The 15,612-nt window shown below is 44.4% G+C and overlaps 1 protein-coding gene across 3 annotated transcripts in view; it reads left to right on the top strand.

Annotated features, from left to right (window-relative positions):
* PGCKA1 (PDCD10 and GCKIII kinases associated 1) overlaps positions 1 to 15,612 on the top strand; it is an 83,831-nt gene that overhangs the window by 4,844 nt on the left and 63,375 nt on the right. The window contains exon 1 of one of the 3 annotated variants that reach the window (XM_045816341.2): positions 12,734 to 14,374. The exons of the other annotated variants lie outside the window; for them this stretch is intronic. The gene's annotated coding sequence lies outside the window, so the exon portion shown is untranslated. Of the gene's footprint in view, positions 1 to 12,733; positions 14,375 to 15,612 lie in introns of those variants that run through there. 3 annotated transcript variants of the gene reach the window in all.

Here is a 15,612-nt window from a genome sequence, read left to right as displayed (position 1 = left end):
AAAGGGAGCGTGGAAGCAGCGCTCCTTGAAGCCTAGGCTGAAAGGGACACAAGTGGCTTCTCCTCCAGTCTCCCCTAAAAGCCAGTGAAGAGGCCAGCCCAGATGCAGAGGGTGGAGAAGGCTACACCTTCTGGTGGGAGGAACGTCAGAGTCGCCTTGGAGAATGGGAAGGATTCAAGGAGGGGTGGGGAATCGTGGTCATTTTTGCAATCCACCACATTGGCTAAGCACTTTGCATAACTCAACTACCTGAATTTTCCCAACAACGCTTGAGGTGAAGGCCGAAATCCTATTTTCCAGGTGAAGAAACTGAAACCCAGATATGTCAGTCTGAGTTGGGCAGGAAATGCAGCTGGCAAGGGATGGAACCAGCTTTAGTGCTCAGATCCGACCCAAAACCCATGTTTGTAACCACAAAACGGCTCTGCCTCTCTGGCCCTGCATGATGCGACAGGGACAGGGAAGGATGGGAAACATGGTATTGTCATACAGCTCAGGGTTGTGTATGAACAAAATTTAAGAATACTTTTACTTGATTTATGTGCTGAAAGAAATAAAATCAGAGACGATTGTGCCCCTGAAGAACGTTTGGTGTGTGTGCAAGTGCACAAGGCTATTTAAACAAGAAGATTCAGAGTAAAGAGAAATAAGTCAACTGGATCATCAGGAAAGAGTAATAGGGGACAAGATAATGAGCTTAGGGAGCCAAGAGAAAGACCAATTTGAAAAAAAATCATATCTATTTATTAATATCTCAAAGGATCCTCCTATCACTTATATCAAATAGGTGTTAGTCCCACTGTACAGATGACATTATTCGCCCAAGGTCACACAATTAAGAGCTGATGAAGATGACACTTAAACCCATGTCTGTGTGCCTCCAAAAACAATCCTCCACCATTTTTCCCCCCAGAAAGCCAAGGGCTTTGCTACTCAGAGTGATGTCCAAGGACAGCAGCATGGCGGTCACCTGGGAGCTGGTTAGAAATGCAGTCTTGATGCTACCTCAGATCTGTCAAATCAGAATCTGCATTTTAACAAGATCCCCGGACAATTCATAAGTACAGTGAAGTCTGAGAAGCAAAGCACATCCCCCAAGACTTGATGCCAACTTGGATTCTGAAGAAAGGGGAAAAAAAAAAAGGAAGTGAAGAGATGGTTCTGGACTGCCAAGTTCTGAACTGTGTTTCCCACACTTTAAGGCTGGGATGTTACCTCTGCCTTCTTTACCCCTGAAAAAGAAGAGACTTTTTGGTGGTATGGTAGATTGGGTTTTCTGTTTGTTTGCTTTCAGGCAACCTCTCCCACTCCTTTGAGTTGTAGCAGTTTTTCAACTTTTGCTAAGAAGCAGTTCAAACAAAGTTTCCAAATCTGTATCCGTTGTCATTCCCTGTATAACATAGTGAAAGGATTTCTTTTTTGGCAGGCAATGAGTTATAATGAAACAGTTCTTCATGTAGTTCTTCAGTGTATTAGCTCTTCCCCGTGACATCTGTAGAGACAGGATTATTATGCCCCTTTCATAAGTTAAGGCAAGTGAGAGGTCGTGATGTCACTCGGGCAAGACTTGAACTCAGGTCTACTGACTCCAAGCCAAGTTTTCTGACTAACCCGCGAAGCACTCTGCAGGTTTTCTTTTTGGTCTGTGGAGGAAGTTATCGAACTGATCAATTTTTGCTTTGGTGTTCTCTTTCTTTCTTTCCTTCTTTTTCATAGACACTGTGCCAAACTCAGGTGCTTGGAAGTTTAAATTGGTGATTTTGAAGTAATTATTTCATGGAAACTTAAAAATGCCTCATAAAAGCATTTTCTCCCTTATCTGTTTTCCTTATCAAGTTGAATCCCTATGTTGGTTCCAGTGGCAACAAACCCCACTTTGTATGTCAAATGATGTAATTGTGCAATCTTTTCCTTTGATTCTTTGAGTGATAAAAAAGATATTTCTTGTTTCCAAGTAAATTTTTAAGCCTATTTTCTTAAGCAACTAAGGTAAGACTCTGAAAATGTCTGTAGGTTACAGAATCACGACCTGGAAAGGGGCCTCACTGATCCAAACACCTGGTTTTAGGGATAAGAAAACCGAGGCCTGCGGAGAGAAAGCAACTCTTTCTAGGATACCCAGCAAGTCAGAGGCAAAACAAGGGCGGGAACCCTCAGCTCCACCCCACCCCCACCCCCCACCCCCAAGCCCTGTACTCTGACTGAAAGACTTCAAAGCAATTCCTTTCCCGGTTGGGTTTCCCAGCCTCCGCTGGGCACCGTGGGGGAAGCTGGGAGAGCTCACATTTTAAAGTCCAGATGACCTGGGTTTGAATCCTGGTTTGTTGGCTGTCTAGCGTGTCCCAGGAGGCATTTACTGCTGCAGTCGTTTCTACAAAGAATCATAAAACAGAGTTAATTGGCTAGGCAGTCAAGATTTCATTTACAAAGTACAATTTATCTGCATTCTCTCTTGAACGTGACGGGACAGGTTTTATGATCCTCGCTGGGATTTGGTTTTGGTGAAGGAGGCCAAATGTCCTAGAAGTGGACATAGTAACAGTTTCAGCGCGACATGGCAACCCAGCCTGAGAAGATCGCTGACAGAGGCCTGGTCGTCCCACCCTTAAGTTAGCTCAGCCTCCATTACTGATGTGAGGCTTTGTCTTGTCAAAGCTAAAAGGCGAGTGTTTCCTGGTGCTGAAGTACAGGGCTAAGGTGTGGTTCTGGGGAGGTGAGCCTGAAAACAAAGGAAGGGGTAGAGAAGTCACAGCCCTCTGGTGTGGAGAAACTAGATGGTTGTCTTCTAATACCTTGCCTAAATTCAAAGATTTAATGGAGCGAAAGGAGTGTGACTTTCATGTAATCCCTCCCCCCCCCCGCAAAAAGCTGTGTATCTTTAGAGAAAGTAAAATTACTAAAATTCACCCTTGACAGGCAGTGACCCCGTAAGAGTTAATTGGACAAACAAAAAGCAGAACAAGCAAACAAACAAACAAACAAACTCAAGAATTTGCCACCCTAGCACTTTGCAGGGCCCCTAGCAGCAGGTGTGGCTGGGTGAGGCACACGGACACGCATGCCTGTAAGTCAGAAGTCATCAGAATCATCCCCTCAAACAGATGACAGCACCCTATGCATGTTTGGTCCCATTAAATGTCTTTACCCCTGTTTGCAAGTGCTTACCATCTATTTAGTTTATGTGAGCCCTTTAAAAAGACCTGGGAGCGGGGGTTGTAGTTTCATAGTTTCTTCCATCATGAAGCCATTTGGTCAGCTGCCCTTCCTGAGCGAGTCTCGGAGGAGCAAAGGATGAGACCCACTGTCCCAGAAGAGACCCGGATGAGGGCTGTCATCAGCCTTGAATCCCAACTCTGCCTTTTGATGTGGGACCTCAGGAATTCCTCTTAATCTCCCTGGCTTTCGGCGTCCTTCTCCGTAAAACTGGGACGCTGAGTGTTTGTCCTTGCATGCGTCCCCACTTAGTAGATGTGTAATAACTCTGAGTCTCAGCCCGTGACTGCCAGTTTTCTCAAATGTAAAATGTGAGGTCTGGACCAGGGCAGCACCCTGGGGTATGGAACGGAAGGAAAGGATGGGGCTGGGGGAGGCCATCAGGGGACCCTCATCTCCCCACAACTCCCTCCATCTGTACCATTGATAAAAGCCACACAGAGTGACAGCAGACTTCAACCTTTAGACACATGGGCTTTGCCCTAAATTTCTAACCAGATGTAGAACTTTCCTTCTTATAAAGTCATCTACTTAAATGTCTACCCAGGGTCTGTTTTAAATGCTCTCTGTACCTCAAGCATAGAAAGAATCTTGGGGGGGGCAGGGAGAATGGAGTCTCAATTCCACGTTTGTATTAGTGGGAAGTAGGGAGGGTTCCAAGGACTTCATTTGAGGAGATAGACGTGGAGTTCTTTGAGAAAGTGAGCTTAGTTACATGCTGGAGTGATCATTCTGTAAGTGCCAAGACTAAAGGAAATTGTAAAATCGGGAGAAATGAGACCTGAAGATGATGACCTTTTCCTGGTCCTCATTTCCATAAAGGATTTTCAGATAACCAAGTTGGCATTTATAGTATTTAAAGAGACGGCCGTTGCCTCTCCTTTGGTATTGTATATATTCTGCATCCTTTGTGAGTTTGATCGGATTATGTTAAGAACTTTATTGTAAAGTGTCTTCACTAGAGAGGGCCTACTCTAGTTGGTGAACCCAGTGCCATGAGAGCTTTTCTTTTCCTCTCCCCATTACTAATGCCGTGTGAATGAAGATCTAAGTGTTCTTTAGTTGAGCAGATGGCCGCAGAGACTGTGCGAGCTGGTAGGGATACAAAGGTGAGCAAAGCAGACCTGGACACAGTCCCATAGTTGTCAGGGTGATAACCGTACAGAGCTATGACTCTGTGTTCCTGTGTGGACGGCGGGGAGGAAGGTCCTGGGCGCCGCCAGGGGTAGAATGGGAGCTGGGACCCTGCCGGAGAGGCAGCAAGGGCTTCCCTGAGGAAGCATGTCCGAATGAGACCAGAGGGAGAGGTCTCAGGAGGCACAGGAGCCGCCGGGGTGGGAGAGGGAACAGCGCCGTCACATGTCCGGAGGGGGCAGTGTTCCTAGACACGTCCTGAGCGCCAGGAGTCCCAGCAGAGGCAGGCCGCGTGCTGTTTGTGATCTGACCTATGCCGATGTGATCCTTCCTATTTATTTAGGGGACTTTTGATGAATGTTGAAACCTCCACTATCTAGGGTTGAGTGAGGGTAAAGGTCGTCTTCCTCACAGCCTCCCACGTGGCCCACAAGCCAATCTCAGGCTCCATTCAGCCCCACCTTCCAACACCGATCCCTAAGCAGGACTCAAAAATCACGCAGCCTGTTGTATAGGCTTGGTGAAGTCCCTGGTTCCTTTCCTTTAATTTCTCCAACTATTTCTCATGCGAAGTTCATTAGAGGCAAAGGTGACCCTCTTCTACAGGCAGGGTTGAGCTAACCTAAGAGTTCAACTTAAGCAGCAAGAGTCCTTTGACCTGGCCACGAGTCAAGCATTTTTCAGAAACAAGTACTGGGACCCACTGGGAGGGTACAGGTGGCTGGATCTACCACCTTCCATGTTGGTACGAGAATAGGGGTGCCCCTACACTGTTTCCAGCCAGTCTGTACATCTACGAAAGTGATTTCCCTGATGAAAAACAGCTTCTGACATCCATATGCTAATTGGGAAAGTCCTTGGTGTTGATTGGAGATCCAGAAGCTACCCTACCTGCAGAAACCACCTCTGGACTGCAGCCTTTGTGGGCACATTCTTAGGAAGGACCTCTGACATGCGCATTGCTGACCAGGGCTGCTACCTTAACGTTCAGCCTAGGGTGCAGGTGAAAAACACACTCATGCATCCCAGAGTCTATGCCAATGGATCTGAAAACAAATGACAGACCGGACAAGCATTATAAGTCAGGGGCCTTAAGAACAGTGAGAAGCTATTGAAGGTTTTCAACAAGTAAGTCATAAGCTTTGCTTCTCCGGCTGCAGAGCTGGGAGGGAGGAGACCTGTGAAGGGGCTGTGGTTGTGGGACCTGTTGTTGGATCTCCACCTGAAGGAAGCGGAGGTACTTGGATGGAGAGAAGGGCGCGGCGGGCTTCCCGAGATACTGGGTGACAGCACCCGGGCCTGGTGATGGATGGGAATGAGAAGAGAGGCAGGCAAAGTCAAGACTGAATTTTAGGACATGGGTATACAAGAAATTTTATAGTGTTAGAATCGGTGTTTATGATCAAAAAGAAAAAAAAAACAATTTATATGTTGTCAGTCGGTGTTAGGTAAATGAAGTACAACTCAGACACAACGCGACACCTGCGCTAATAAAAATAATGAGACGTATGTGATGACCTGGTGGAAGGATGCCCAGGGTATAATTCTAAATTCATAAAAATTTGTTGAAGAAGCATATACTTGGTGTTCCATTTTAATGCAGATAGTAATGATTATAATTAGCACTTAGCAGTAGTAATGATTATAAGTAGCACTTATAATTAAAATATCTGGAAGAAAAAATTCCAAACAATTAACAGTATTTACCTGTGAAGCAAAGATTACTAGGGACGTTTGCAATCTACATTTGACGTCTCTATACTCTGGGGTTTTTGCAACAGAGAGATCAGACTTTGTAGAAAATGAACAAACTCCCCTACTTATATTTTGAAAACTCTTGATCGTTCTATCCCAGAATGGTTACTCCCTCTTCTGAACATACGGGCCACATTCATTCCAGAGTGTTTGATCCAAATGACCTTAGTGGTCATTTGATTCACTCTCTCCATTTCACCTCCAAGCCTGCTGAAGCCCCGAGAGGCTAACGGCTCAGCCAAAATCACATCACCTTAAATTAATAACAGAGCCAAGACTGGAATCCAGGGATATGCTAACTCTTAGTCTAAAATTCTTTTTACTACAAGCTTAGTCTTCTCTAGCACACACTGTATCTATGAATAACTTGGTTTTATTGGACCGTTGAGTAAATAAATCTTAGTCTGCCACTAAATGATGTGCTTGGACTGTCGGTGCCGGGCGTTGCGTTCTCTGTAAAACACTCATCGAAGCAACGGATAGACTTTAGACTTTGGTCCAAGAGGCAGGACTAAAATTTGAGGAGGAGAAAGACACCCCCAGTCCCCCGACATCCACTCCGCCTCTCTCTCTCTCTCTCTCTCTCTCTCTCTCACACACACACACACACACACACACACACACACACACAGAGTAAGGGTAAGTTAGAGGCACTCAGCCGAGTTGCCTCCTTGGTTATGCTGAGAAAATAGACTTTGGATTTAGGGTGGGTCAGTGAGTACCCTTCTCCCCTGAAACAATACCCCCATATTGAGGACTTGCCGAAGGCTAAGGCATCCCTATTCAAGCATTCCTTTCACTGATCATATCAGTGACTTCCCATAGCTGTCTTCTCAGCTGTCCCTCCCCTGAAGAGTGGGTTTCAGGGACTCTTACGGAAACACAGCCGACCCTGGCCTGACTGTGAGTTCAGAGCAGGGGTCCAGATTGCCCACCGTGTGTGCTGGTGGCCCAGTGAACTAGGTGATTCTGGATCAGGTTTCACTGACCGACGGCGGGGGGGAGGGGGGGCGGATAGAGAAGGACTTTGTCCTTAGACCAGGAGTTAGCTAGGGACAATGGGGGAGCCGCATGCCGCAGTCCCTGGAGGGCTCTGTTTGGCTTTCCCACCTTTGGTGCTGATTCTTTTCTCCTTCTCCCCTGAAGCTAATCAGAATACTTTGTCTCTAATGAACTACACTTGGCATCTGGTGTTCATCACCTAAATGGGCCGCTGTCTTTTGGAAACAATTCTGGTCCCATTAAAAAAATTTGGTGAGCTTGTTTCCAGTGTTTTATTAATTTATTTCAACTCAGCATTTTCCATATCTTAAACATTTCCGTTTTTGAATTACCATCTGTTTGATTTTTTTTAGACTCTATACACTCACCCCCTCACACACACATGTTTATATAAAACTTAGTTTTAAATTCTTCCAAATCTGTTGTTTTTCCTCCTATTGCGAATCTAGAAAAGGATGCTGTATCTTTAAATTTGGAGATATTTTTAAATTGTCTTTGAAGTTTCAATTTTCATTTGTTTGCTTTGGGTGGGACATGGAAAAATATTTGCCTACCGTATGGTACTGACCTTCATGCATGTGTTCGCGAATTTCCTTCTCTGAGAAAGGTGGCAGAGAATTCATTGGTCAGGCTTTCTCTTTTTAAATGTTTGCAAGTCCATGAATTTCTGTACTAAAAATTGGTAAGTTCATTAAGTGTCAAGGTTGCATCTAAGAAGATGTTTCTGAGACACTTCAAAGATGTGAAACCTCAGAAATTAAATATTGGGTTTTCTAGTTATATTTTATCCCAGAAGCTACCTTAGTTATATGATCAGTATTCTCACTATAGTTATTAACAAAGTACTAGTGAACTCTAATATTTATTCTGAATAACATTTTTGGAAATTTTTAATTTGTTTATTCTTAAATAAGTTTTTTTTTAAATGTTTAGGTAATATCTTTAAATTATTTTGACTGACTTGCAGGCAGCTATGTTTGTTTGTTTTCTTAAGGGAATTAAAACTCCAATAGTGCAAAAATTCTTAATCACTCATCAGGTATGTATCGAGCATTTCCCAGATGCCAGACCTACAGAGAAAGCGTAAGTCAGCCTGCCTGGGAACACCACCATTGTGCATTTTTCACAAATATTAACTTTAATGGGCAAAGTTCTTAAATCCCCTGCTCCCACACTATACACTTGGAATATAAATTCATTCATAATTTTTTTTTTTCTTTAAGTAGGCTCCATGCCTAGCACAGAGCCCAATGCAGGGCTTGAACTCATGACCCTGAGATCAAGACCTGAGCTGAGATCAAGCATCGATGCTTAACCAACTAAGCCACCCAGGCGCCCCTCATTCATCATATGCATTGAGCACTAACTGCATGCCAGGCATTGAGTTATGTGCTGACCAGGATGCAGAGGTGAACAAACAGAGTCCCAATCCTCATATGGCTTATAATATCTGCTGGGAAAGAGGAACATGAAACAGTCACATAAATAAAACTAGAATTTCAGACTGTGGTGCAACAAAAGAAGGATAAAAGGGGTGTATAACAGCCTTTGTGGGATCTGATTTAGACAGGAGGGGAGAGAGGTCAGGGAAGGCTTTTCAGAGAAAGTGACATGCTGAAACAGAAAGAAAGAAAGAGGACAGGTTAGCCAGGGAGAGAGGTGGAGAAGAAAATTGGTTACCTTTTTTTTTTTTTTTTTTTTTTTTAAAGAGGGGAGCATGATTCTGGAAGCCAGGAAACCCAGTTCCTAGTTTAAGAGACGCTAGCTACTACTCTTGAGCACATCTTAACCTCTGGTCTCATTTTCCTGAACCCAGAAACTAACGTTGAACAGAAACCTCTAGGATTTCTTCTTTGATCTGATTAATATGAACTGCTCCCTTACCCGGAAGCTCTGATGACTCCAATTGGGCCATTTCTGGAACTGTCACCATCCCAGCCCAGATCAGTCTGTTCCCAGAAACCGTGTGCTGCGTGCATCCCTGCCAGGCTGGCCACAGGGGCCAGAGTGAGGCAGTTCTGCCACCTAGCTGCCCAGCTTCCTGCCCCGCCCCAGCCACACAGTATCTACCTTGCTATCAATTCTTTCCTCATTCCCTCCATTCTCAGAGGGTAAGCCGTTCCTTTTCCTGTTCAAGGTCAACCTTTTCACATGGACTCCTTCACTTTTAGCCTCAATCCTCTGGGACATTGCTTCATCAAGTAGTAATGCTGTCTCTGCCTCAAATCTTCAAGCTCTTAGCACCCCCCCTCCTGACCCCCGCCCCCCGCCCCAAAAAGGAGTCAACTCTCTCCTCAGTGAACACACGCAAACCCTTTTTTTAAAAAATTAAAATAAAACACAGAACAGACATCTCTTCCTTTGAGCCTCATTCCTCTCCTTTTTGGCTACTCACCCCCCCTCTGTTTCCCTTATTAAAATATTAAGTGGAATTTTAAAGAGTTCTTGACTCATCGCTGCCTTTAAATGCAGTTCTCAGTTTCTCACTTCTTAGTTCACTATGGTGATTTGTTTTCTACCCACATTGTGATGTGAAAATTTCACTGATAAAATATAAATCTTAAATTTAAATTAATGACCAAAAAGACTAACGGTCATGGGGCACCTGAGTGGCTCAGTCCGTTTAGCATCTGCCTTCGGGTTAGGTCATGATCTTGGGGTCCTGGGATGGAGCCCCGAGGCCGGCTCCACGCTTAGCAGGGACTCTGCTTCTCCCTCTGCCCTTTCCCTTGCTCCTGCTCTCTCTCTCTCAAATAAATAAATAAAATCTTAAAAAAAGACTAACAGTCATATTTCATCTCCTTACCTTATAAACTGCCCTGTGGCATTTTAAACTACTGACATTGATGCTGCCTGCCTTTTTGAAATTCTCTCCTTCCTTTGACTTCTGTTATATAATTACACTTCTCACTCCTGGTTTTCCATGTGCTTCCATAACCAGTCCCTGCCATCTACTATCAAGTCTGACCCGGGGGTTTGGTGACGCGAAATCCACTCACAGGTCCAGTACGTCCCTAGCAGTTACGACTGTGTCAGGGAAGAAGGGTGTACAGACAATTCAGAGCCCTATCAAACGGTGACGAGATTCATCGATTCCGGTCAATGGCAGATTGTGCAGAGGGTGAAAGAATCAGAGGACTTGAGAATTAGCTAACTCATAATTTGACTCTTAGGGACAGAGGTGAGAAGACTGAGCCCTTGGTATAAGGTATGGATTCCAGGTTAAAGCAAATTATGTTCTTACGAGATGGTGTTTTAACTCTGGGAAGGTTTAGAATTAAGCATAGATCTGATGAATTAAATAAAATCCAAAGTACTTATATTTTTAGATGAGTTTGTGGAAGAGTCTGTTCAATATTTGGAACATGTACAGTATTCACAGTGTGTAAGGTAATTTGTTAATTAACATGTTAAGTCTTGTGATTCCACTTTAAAATGTGTCATTAGCTGATTGATTTAGACTTGAGCTCTTTTAAATTGAAACTTTTCAGATAGTTTTGCTTTTTTTTTTTAAGATTTATTTATTTTTTTTTAAAGATTTTATTTATTTGACAGAGAGAGAGAGAGACAACCAGCGAGAGAAGGGAACACAAGCAGGGGGAGTGGGAGAGGAAGAAGCAGGCTTCCAGCAGAACATGGAGCCCGATGCAGGGCTCGATCCCAGGACTCTGGGATCACGCCCTGAGCCGAAGGCAGACACTTAACGACTGAGCCACCCAGGCGCCCCAAGATTTATTTTTATTTAGAGAGAGAGAGAGTGTGCGTGGGGGGAAGGGGCGGAGGACACTTAACCGACTGAGCCATGCAGGCACCCTAGTTTTGCTTTGTTTTATACTGGATTGAAATGTTTATGACAACTGAAGATTTACCTTGTTTATGAGTTTATTAGTTTTCTAAAATGACTAAGTACTGCAGAAGGATTTGTTTATTGTTCACTGAGACACTTCTAAAAAATCAAATATATTATTTTTTTTTTAAAGATTTTATTTATTTATTTAACAGAGATAGAGACAGCCAGTGAGAGAGGGAACACAAGCAGGGGGAGTGGGAGAGGAAGAAGCAGGCTCATAGCAGAGGAGCCTGATGTGGGGCTCGATCCCATAACGCCGGGATCACGCCCTGAGCCGAAGGCAGACGCTTAACCGCTGTGCCACCCAGGCGCCCCCAAATATATTACATTTTTAAGTAAAACATTTAACTGTCCTTTCCTTTAATTAACTGAGTGGGAAAACCACTCTTGAAAGGATTGACAGAGTTTAGATAATTGTAAATAGAATACAAGATTTGCAGTTATCTCGACTTGAGAGAAAGCTACATTTTTGGACGTTATCTTAATAAATGTTAATTTAAAAACCTAGAGAGCCACACGTCATGTTATCTGTGGCCCTAGGAGATACCCCAACCCTCCAGTTGCCACCTTCCCATTCCCAAGTATCGGCACGCCCCTTGGCTCATCCCTCACCCCACAGTCCTTTAGGTCTTCTAGCTCTCTGACCAACCTCTGGCAGCAGGAAATACCCTATCTGTGGCCCCACTCTCCCTGCACAGCTGCAGATCCCTTGATGATAACTGCTGGCAGCGCAGATCTCCTTGCAGATCCCAGACCCCTTTAAACTGAACTCATCTGACACTGCATTCACCACTCCCCCATCACCAACCCCATTGATTGGCCCTCCCTCCCTTTACTCTCAGTATTTGACGTCACCTAGTTTTCCTTCCCATCAAGGGCAAGGACTCTGGGTCAGGGCACACTACCTGACAACAGTAGGCACTCAAACACAAAGGCCAAATAAAATACAGGTGACGTGATACATGTCTTAGGATGCGTGGGAAGGGCAAGGCCCCATATCATGCTGATAGTAGTTCAGATCTCTTTGGCAGGCGAGCAGAATAGCTCCCACGTACTGAGCACCTCCTACGTGCCAGGCACTCTCAGGGATGTATATACATCCTCTAACTTAAAGGGGTGGCGCAGGGACGTTAAGCAAGTTGCGCGGTGTGACAGAGCCGGCACTCAGTCAAGTCCTGTGTGACCGCAGAGCCCACACCCTTAGCCCGCAGACTCCTTCCTCGGTGTTTGCCACCTCACCTCAGGGCAGACGCTTGCACACCAGCCGGATGGCTCTGACTGACTGTTAATGCAGTGGCATTACTGATGGGCCTGTGAAGGTTGAATGACACTAAACTCGTTTATAATCATTAGCAGATATTTTGTCATTTCCTTATAAAAGAACTCACTTCACCTTTTTAGACAGATCACAACGCCAAAGCTTAATGATTTCAAAGTTCAATACAGTCACTTACCGGAGATACCTCAGCAGAATCTGTTCTCCCCGCTTCCCTACTTGACCTTCTGCTGGTTTAGGAAAAATCCTTCTTGATCTTTCCATCCACTGCCTGGCCAAGAAAGATGCGTTTCACTCAAAGTGGACACCAGACGTGGGGTTTGGAGGACATGCCACCACAAGAGCACCTTTTAAGAAATAAAAATTGAGGAATCAGGGGCGCCTGGGTGGCGCAGTCGTTAAGCGTCTGCCTTCGGCTCAGGGCGTGATCCCGGTGCTCTGGGATCGAGCCCCCACATCAGGCTCCTCCGCTGGGAGCCTGCTTCTTCCTCTCCCACTCCCCCTGCTTGTGTTCCCTCTCTTGCTGGCTGTCTCTGTCAAATAAATAAATAAATAAAATCTTTAAAAAAAAAAATTGAGGAATCATCCTTGTAACATTTCCTCCTTCCCTCTCCTTTGTACAGTCGGTAGAAACAAGGCTCCTTTGTCGCCCCCAGCACACAATTCATTAGAGTGATCAAACTAGAACTGCTATCTTATCTGCAGCCACCCCACCCAGAGCCCCACCCCGTCACCCCTTGGGAGAATAAACCCTCCAAATTCAGGCTGCCAGGTGCAAGCTGAAAATTGAGACAATCAGGATCTTTTGCTCAAAATACACGTATTTTTTAAATAATGAGCGTTCTAGTCTGTAGCTCTCATTCCTGAATTAACTCTGTCCCACCCCAAGCTAGTGTGCTCCTTTTGTTAAGATTCTTGAAGTTGGGGAACTTTCGTCTGGTTCTCTTCAGGAAACTATGGATAAAACTATGCCGCCTTTACCAGTGTTTACAAAGATCAGTTCCCTTGAATTCTTCTATTTGAGTCACATTTGCAAACTTGAAAACTGAAAAGAGTCTAGATAAAGATATCATAATCACATGCGTAGTGCCACAGAATAGATTTCTAGAGAAGGGATTATAGTGATGGGCACTTTTTTCTAATAATGTTTAACTAGAGCATGAGGAATTTTAATTTCTAGAAGTGCTCATGATGGTAACCAAAACTCAATTTTAATTAGAGCAAAATAATTTTTCCTCAACTATAAAGAATAAAAGAAAGGAACTGTTTTATGTGAGGTGGAAAATAACCACAAAACCAAAATAAGGTATACTGCTGCATTCAGATAACATAGGAGTTCAGGAGAAACTGGCCTCATTCTCTCAAGTGCACAGACCAGAAGCTGAACATTTACCACATATTTTGATGCTACTTATGACCATAACCTGAGGATGAATAATGTCCTCATTCTCCAGATGGGGCGATAAAGACACTAGTTTATCCAAACTGATGTGAGACTCCTTCATCCTGAGTCTTCTTTAAATTTCTCTGTGGCCACAGAAATCACTGCTGTATTCCTTAATCTCTCAACAGATAACATAGTGCCTGTTTCTGTAACCCAAAAGCTATGCCCCTTCAACATCTTACTCTTCATTACTAGATAATGTAAATTCGCAAAGTTCACTTCATTTCCCATTTAATCTTCATGTGTTTCTATACGCACACAGTAGCCGTTACAACAGGGTAACACGGTGGGGAAAAGCAGAAGCTTTTAGACGCTCCTGGGTTCAAGTGCCAGCTTTAGAGCCTCTCAGCATCTGAGCCTCCATCTCTTTGTAAAATTGGGGAAAATATTTGTGCCAACACGTAGATGGTATGATGGTTGGCCTAGAAGCTGGGAATCAAGTCAGCGCACGCACATGAAGAAATCGTGCTTGTTAATTTGTTTGACTTCTGTAATCGGAAAACCATTCCTGAAGATATATGTGAAAAATAATGAAGTGTATCGCTTTGTAATAGCCACTCGTGAGAACGGCCACCATCAAAAAGATGGGCAAGAACAAGTGTTTGCAAGGATATGGAGAAATTGGAACCTTCACACGTCGCTGGTGGGAATGTGAAATGAAGCATCCACTTTGGCAACCAGCCCGGCAGTTCCTGAAAAGGTTAAACACGGGGGCGGGCGGGGGGGGGGGCTTGGTGGTTCCATCTGTTGAGCATCTGACTCTTGGTTTCAGCTCAGGTCGTGATCTCAGGAGTCGTGAGATCGAGCCCCACATGGGGCTCTGTGCTGGGCATGGGGCCTGATGCAGGGCTTCTCTCGAAGCCCTAGATGCAGACCTCTTGGAAATAATGGGCTCTAAGGGAGATGCTGCCCAGATCTCCAGGCCTGGGAGGCGCTGAGAATCACGCCCTCCCCAGAGCAGGCTCCTGGCGTGGGGCTGATCTAATATGTCAGGTGAATATAGTAGCTCATTCTTTGTCAAGGCAAAAAAAAAAAAAAAAAAAAGGATTATTTGGCTTAAGTCCACCAAACTAAGGTTAGCCCGTAAGGGAACAAATAACTTCCCCAAGCTTTGAATTGCCCTTCTAGTCCAGAGCTAAAATGATTGTAAATATTTTTCAGATAAGGAGTCGGCCCTCTTACGCTTCTGTTTGTTCACAGTAGAAATACTTATTGGTAACTTGCCTTATAAAATGACTATCCTGAGTTGGCCTTTTAGTACAAGGAAATGAACTGATGGTAAAGTGTGCAACTTTCTGTAGGCAACCCATTTCCACAAAGAAACCTAACTAGAAACAATCTTCTCTTAACTCCCTCAGCACTTTCCACATCTCCCTCCGTCAAGGCTTATCCATTATTTTCATTGCTGGTTATTCTTTTACATGAAAGTGTTTTATTTTCTCATGTGGTTGTAAATTTTTTCTCAAAGTATGTCTCATAAATGTCTTTTTATCTCCCACGGCACTTTATGGAAGGTCGAGCCTTAAATATTTCTTGAGGAATTATTTGCCAGGAGGCATGGGTGGCCTTCCCGCAGTGTGGGCACTGGTGAGCGAATTTCTCAGTCCTTCCTGTCTTTCTGAAGGCTCAATCAGAATCACCCTGTCCACCATAAAACAGTAAAGAGCAGCTTTTTTGGAGCAAAATCAAAACATGAGGCAGGTTGCTTAACGGGGAGGCGGCTGTTCCTTGTCCCTGTCTTTCATGGTTTCCACAAATTGGAAACACTTCAGAATCAAACATTTAAAAACAAAAAGCTACACTCCCAGGGAGTGTCCGCCCATTTTCGGTATCATGAGGCTTACATGTTGGCTACACCTGTGAGATGTGAGAAACTGCATCATTGGGGTCTGGTAAACCGAAGGACCTTTTGGCCTGTTTTCTTTTCCGCCAGGAGTA

Source organism: Ursus americanus, chromosome 8 (genome assembly GCF_024610735.1).
Source record: "Ursus americanus isolate L20-20 chromosome 8, mUrsAme1.1.p, whole genome shotgun sequence".
Lineage (NCBI taxonomy): Eukaryota > Metazoa > Chordata > Mammalia > Carnivora > Ursidae > Ursus > Ursus americanus.
This window is presented reverse-complemented; position numbering and strand designations above follow the sequence as displayed.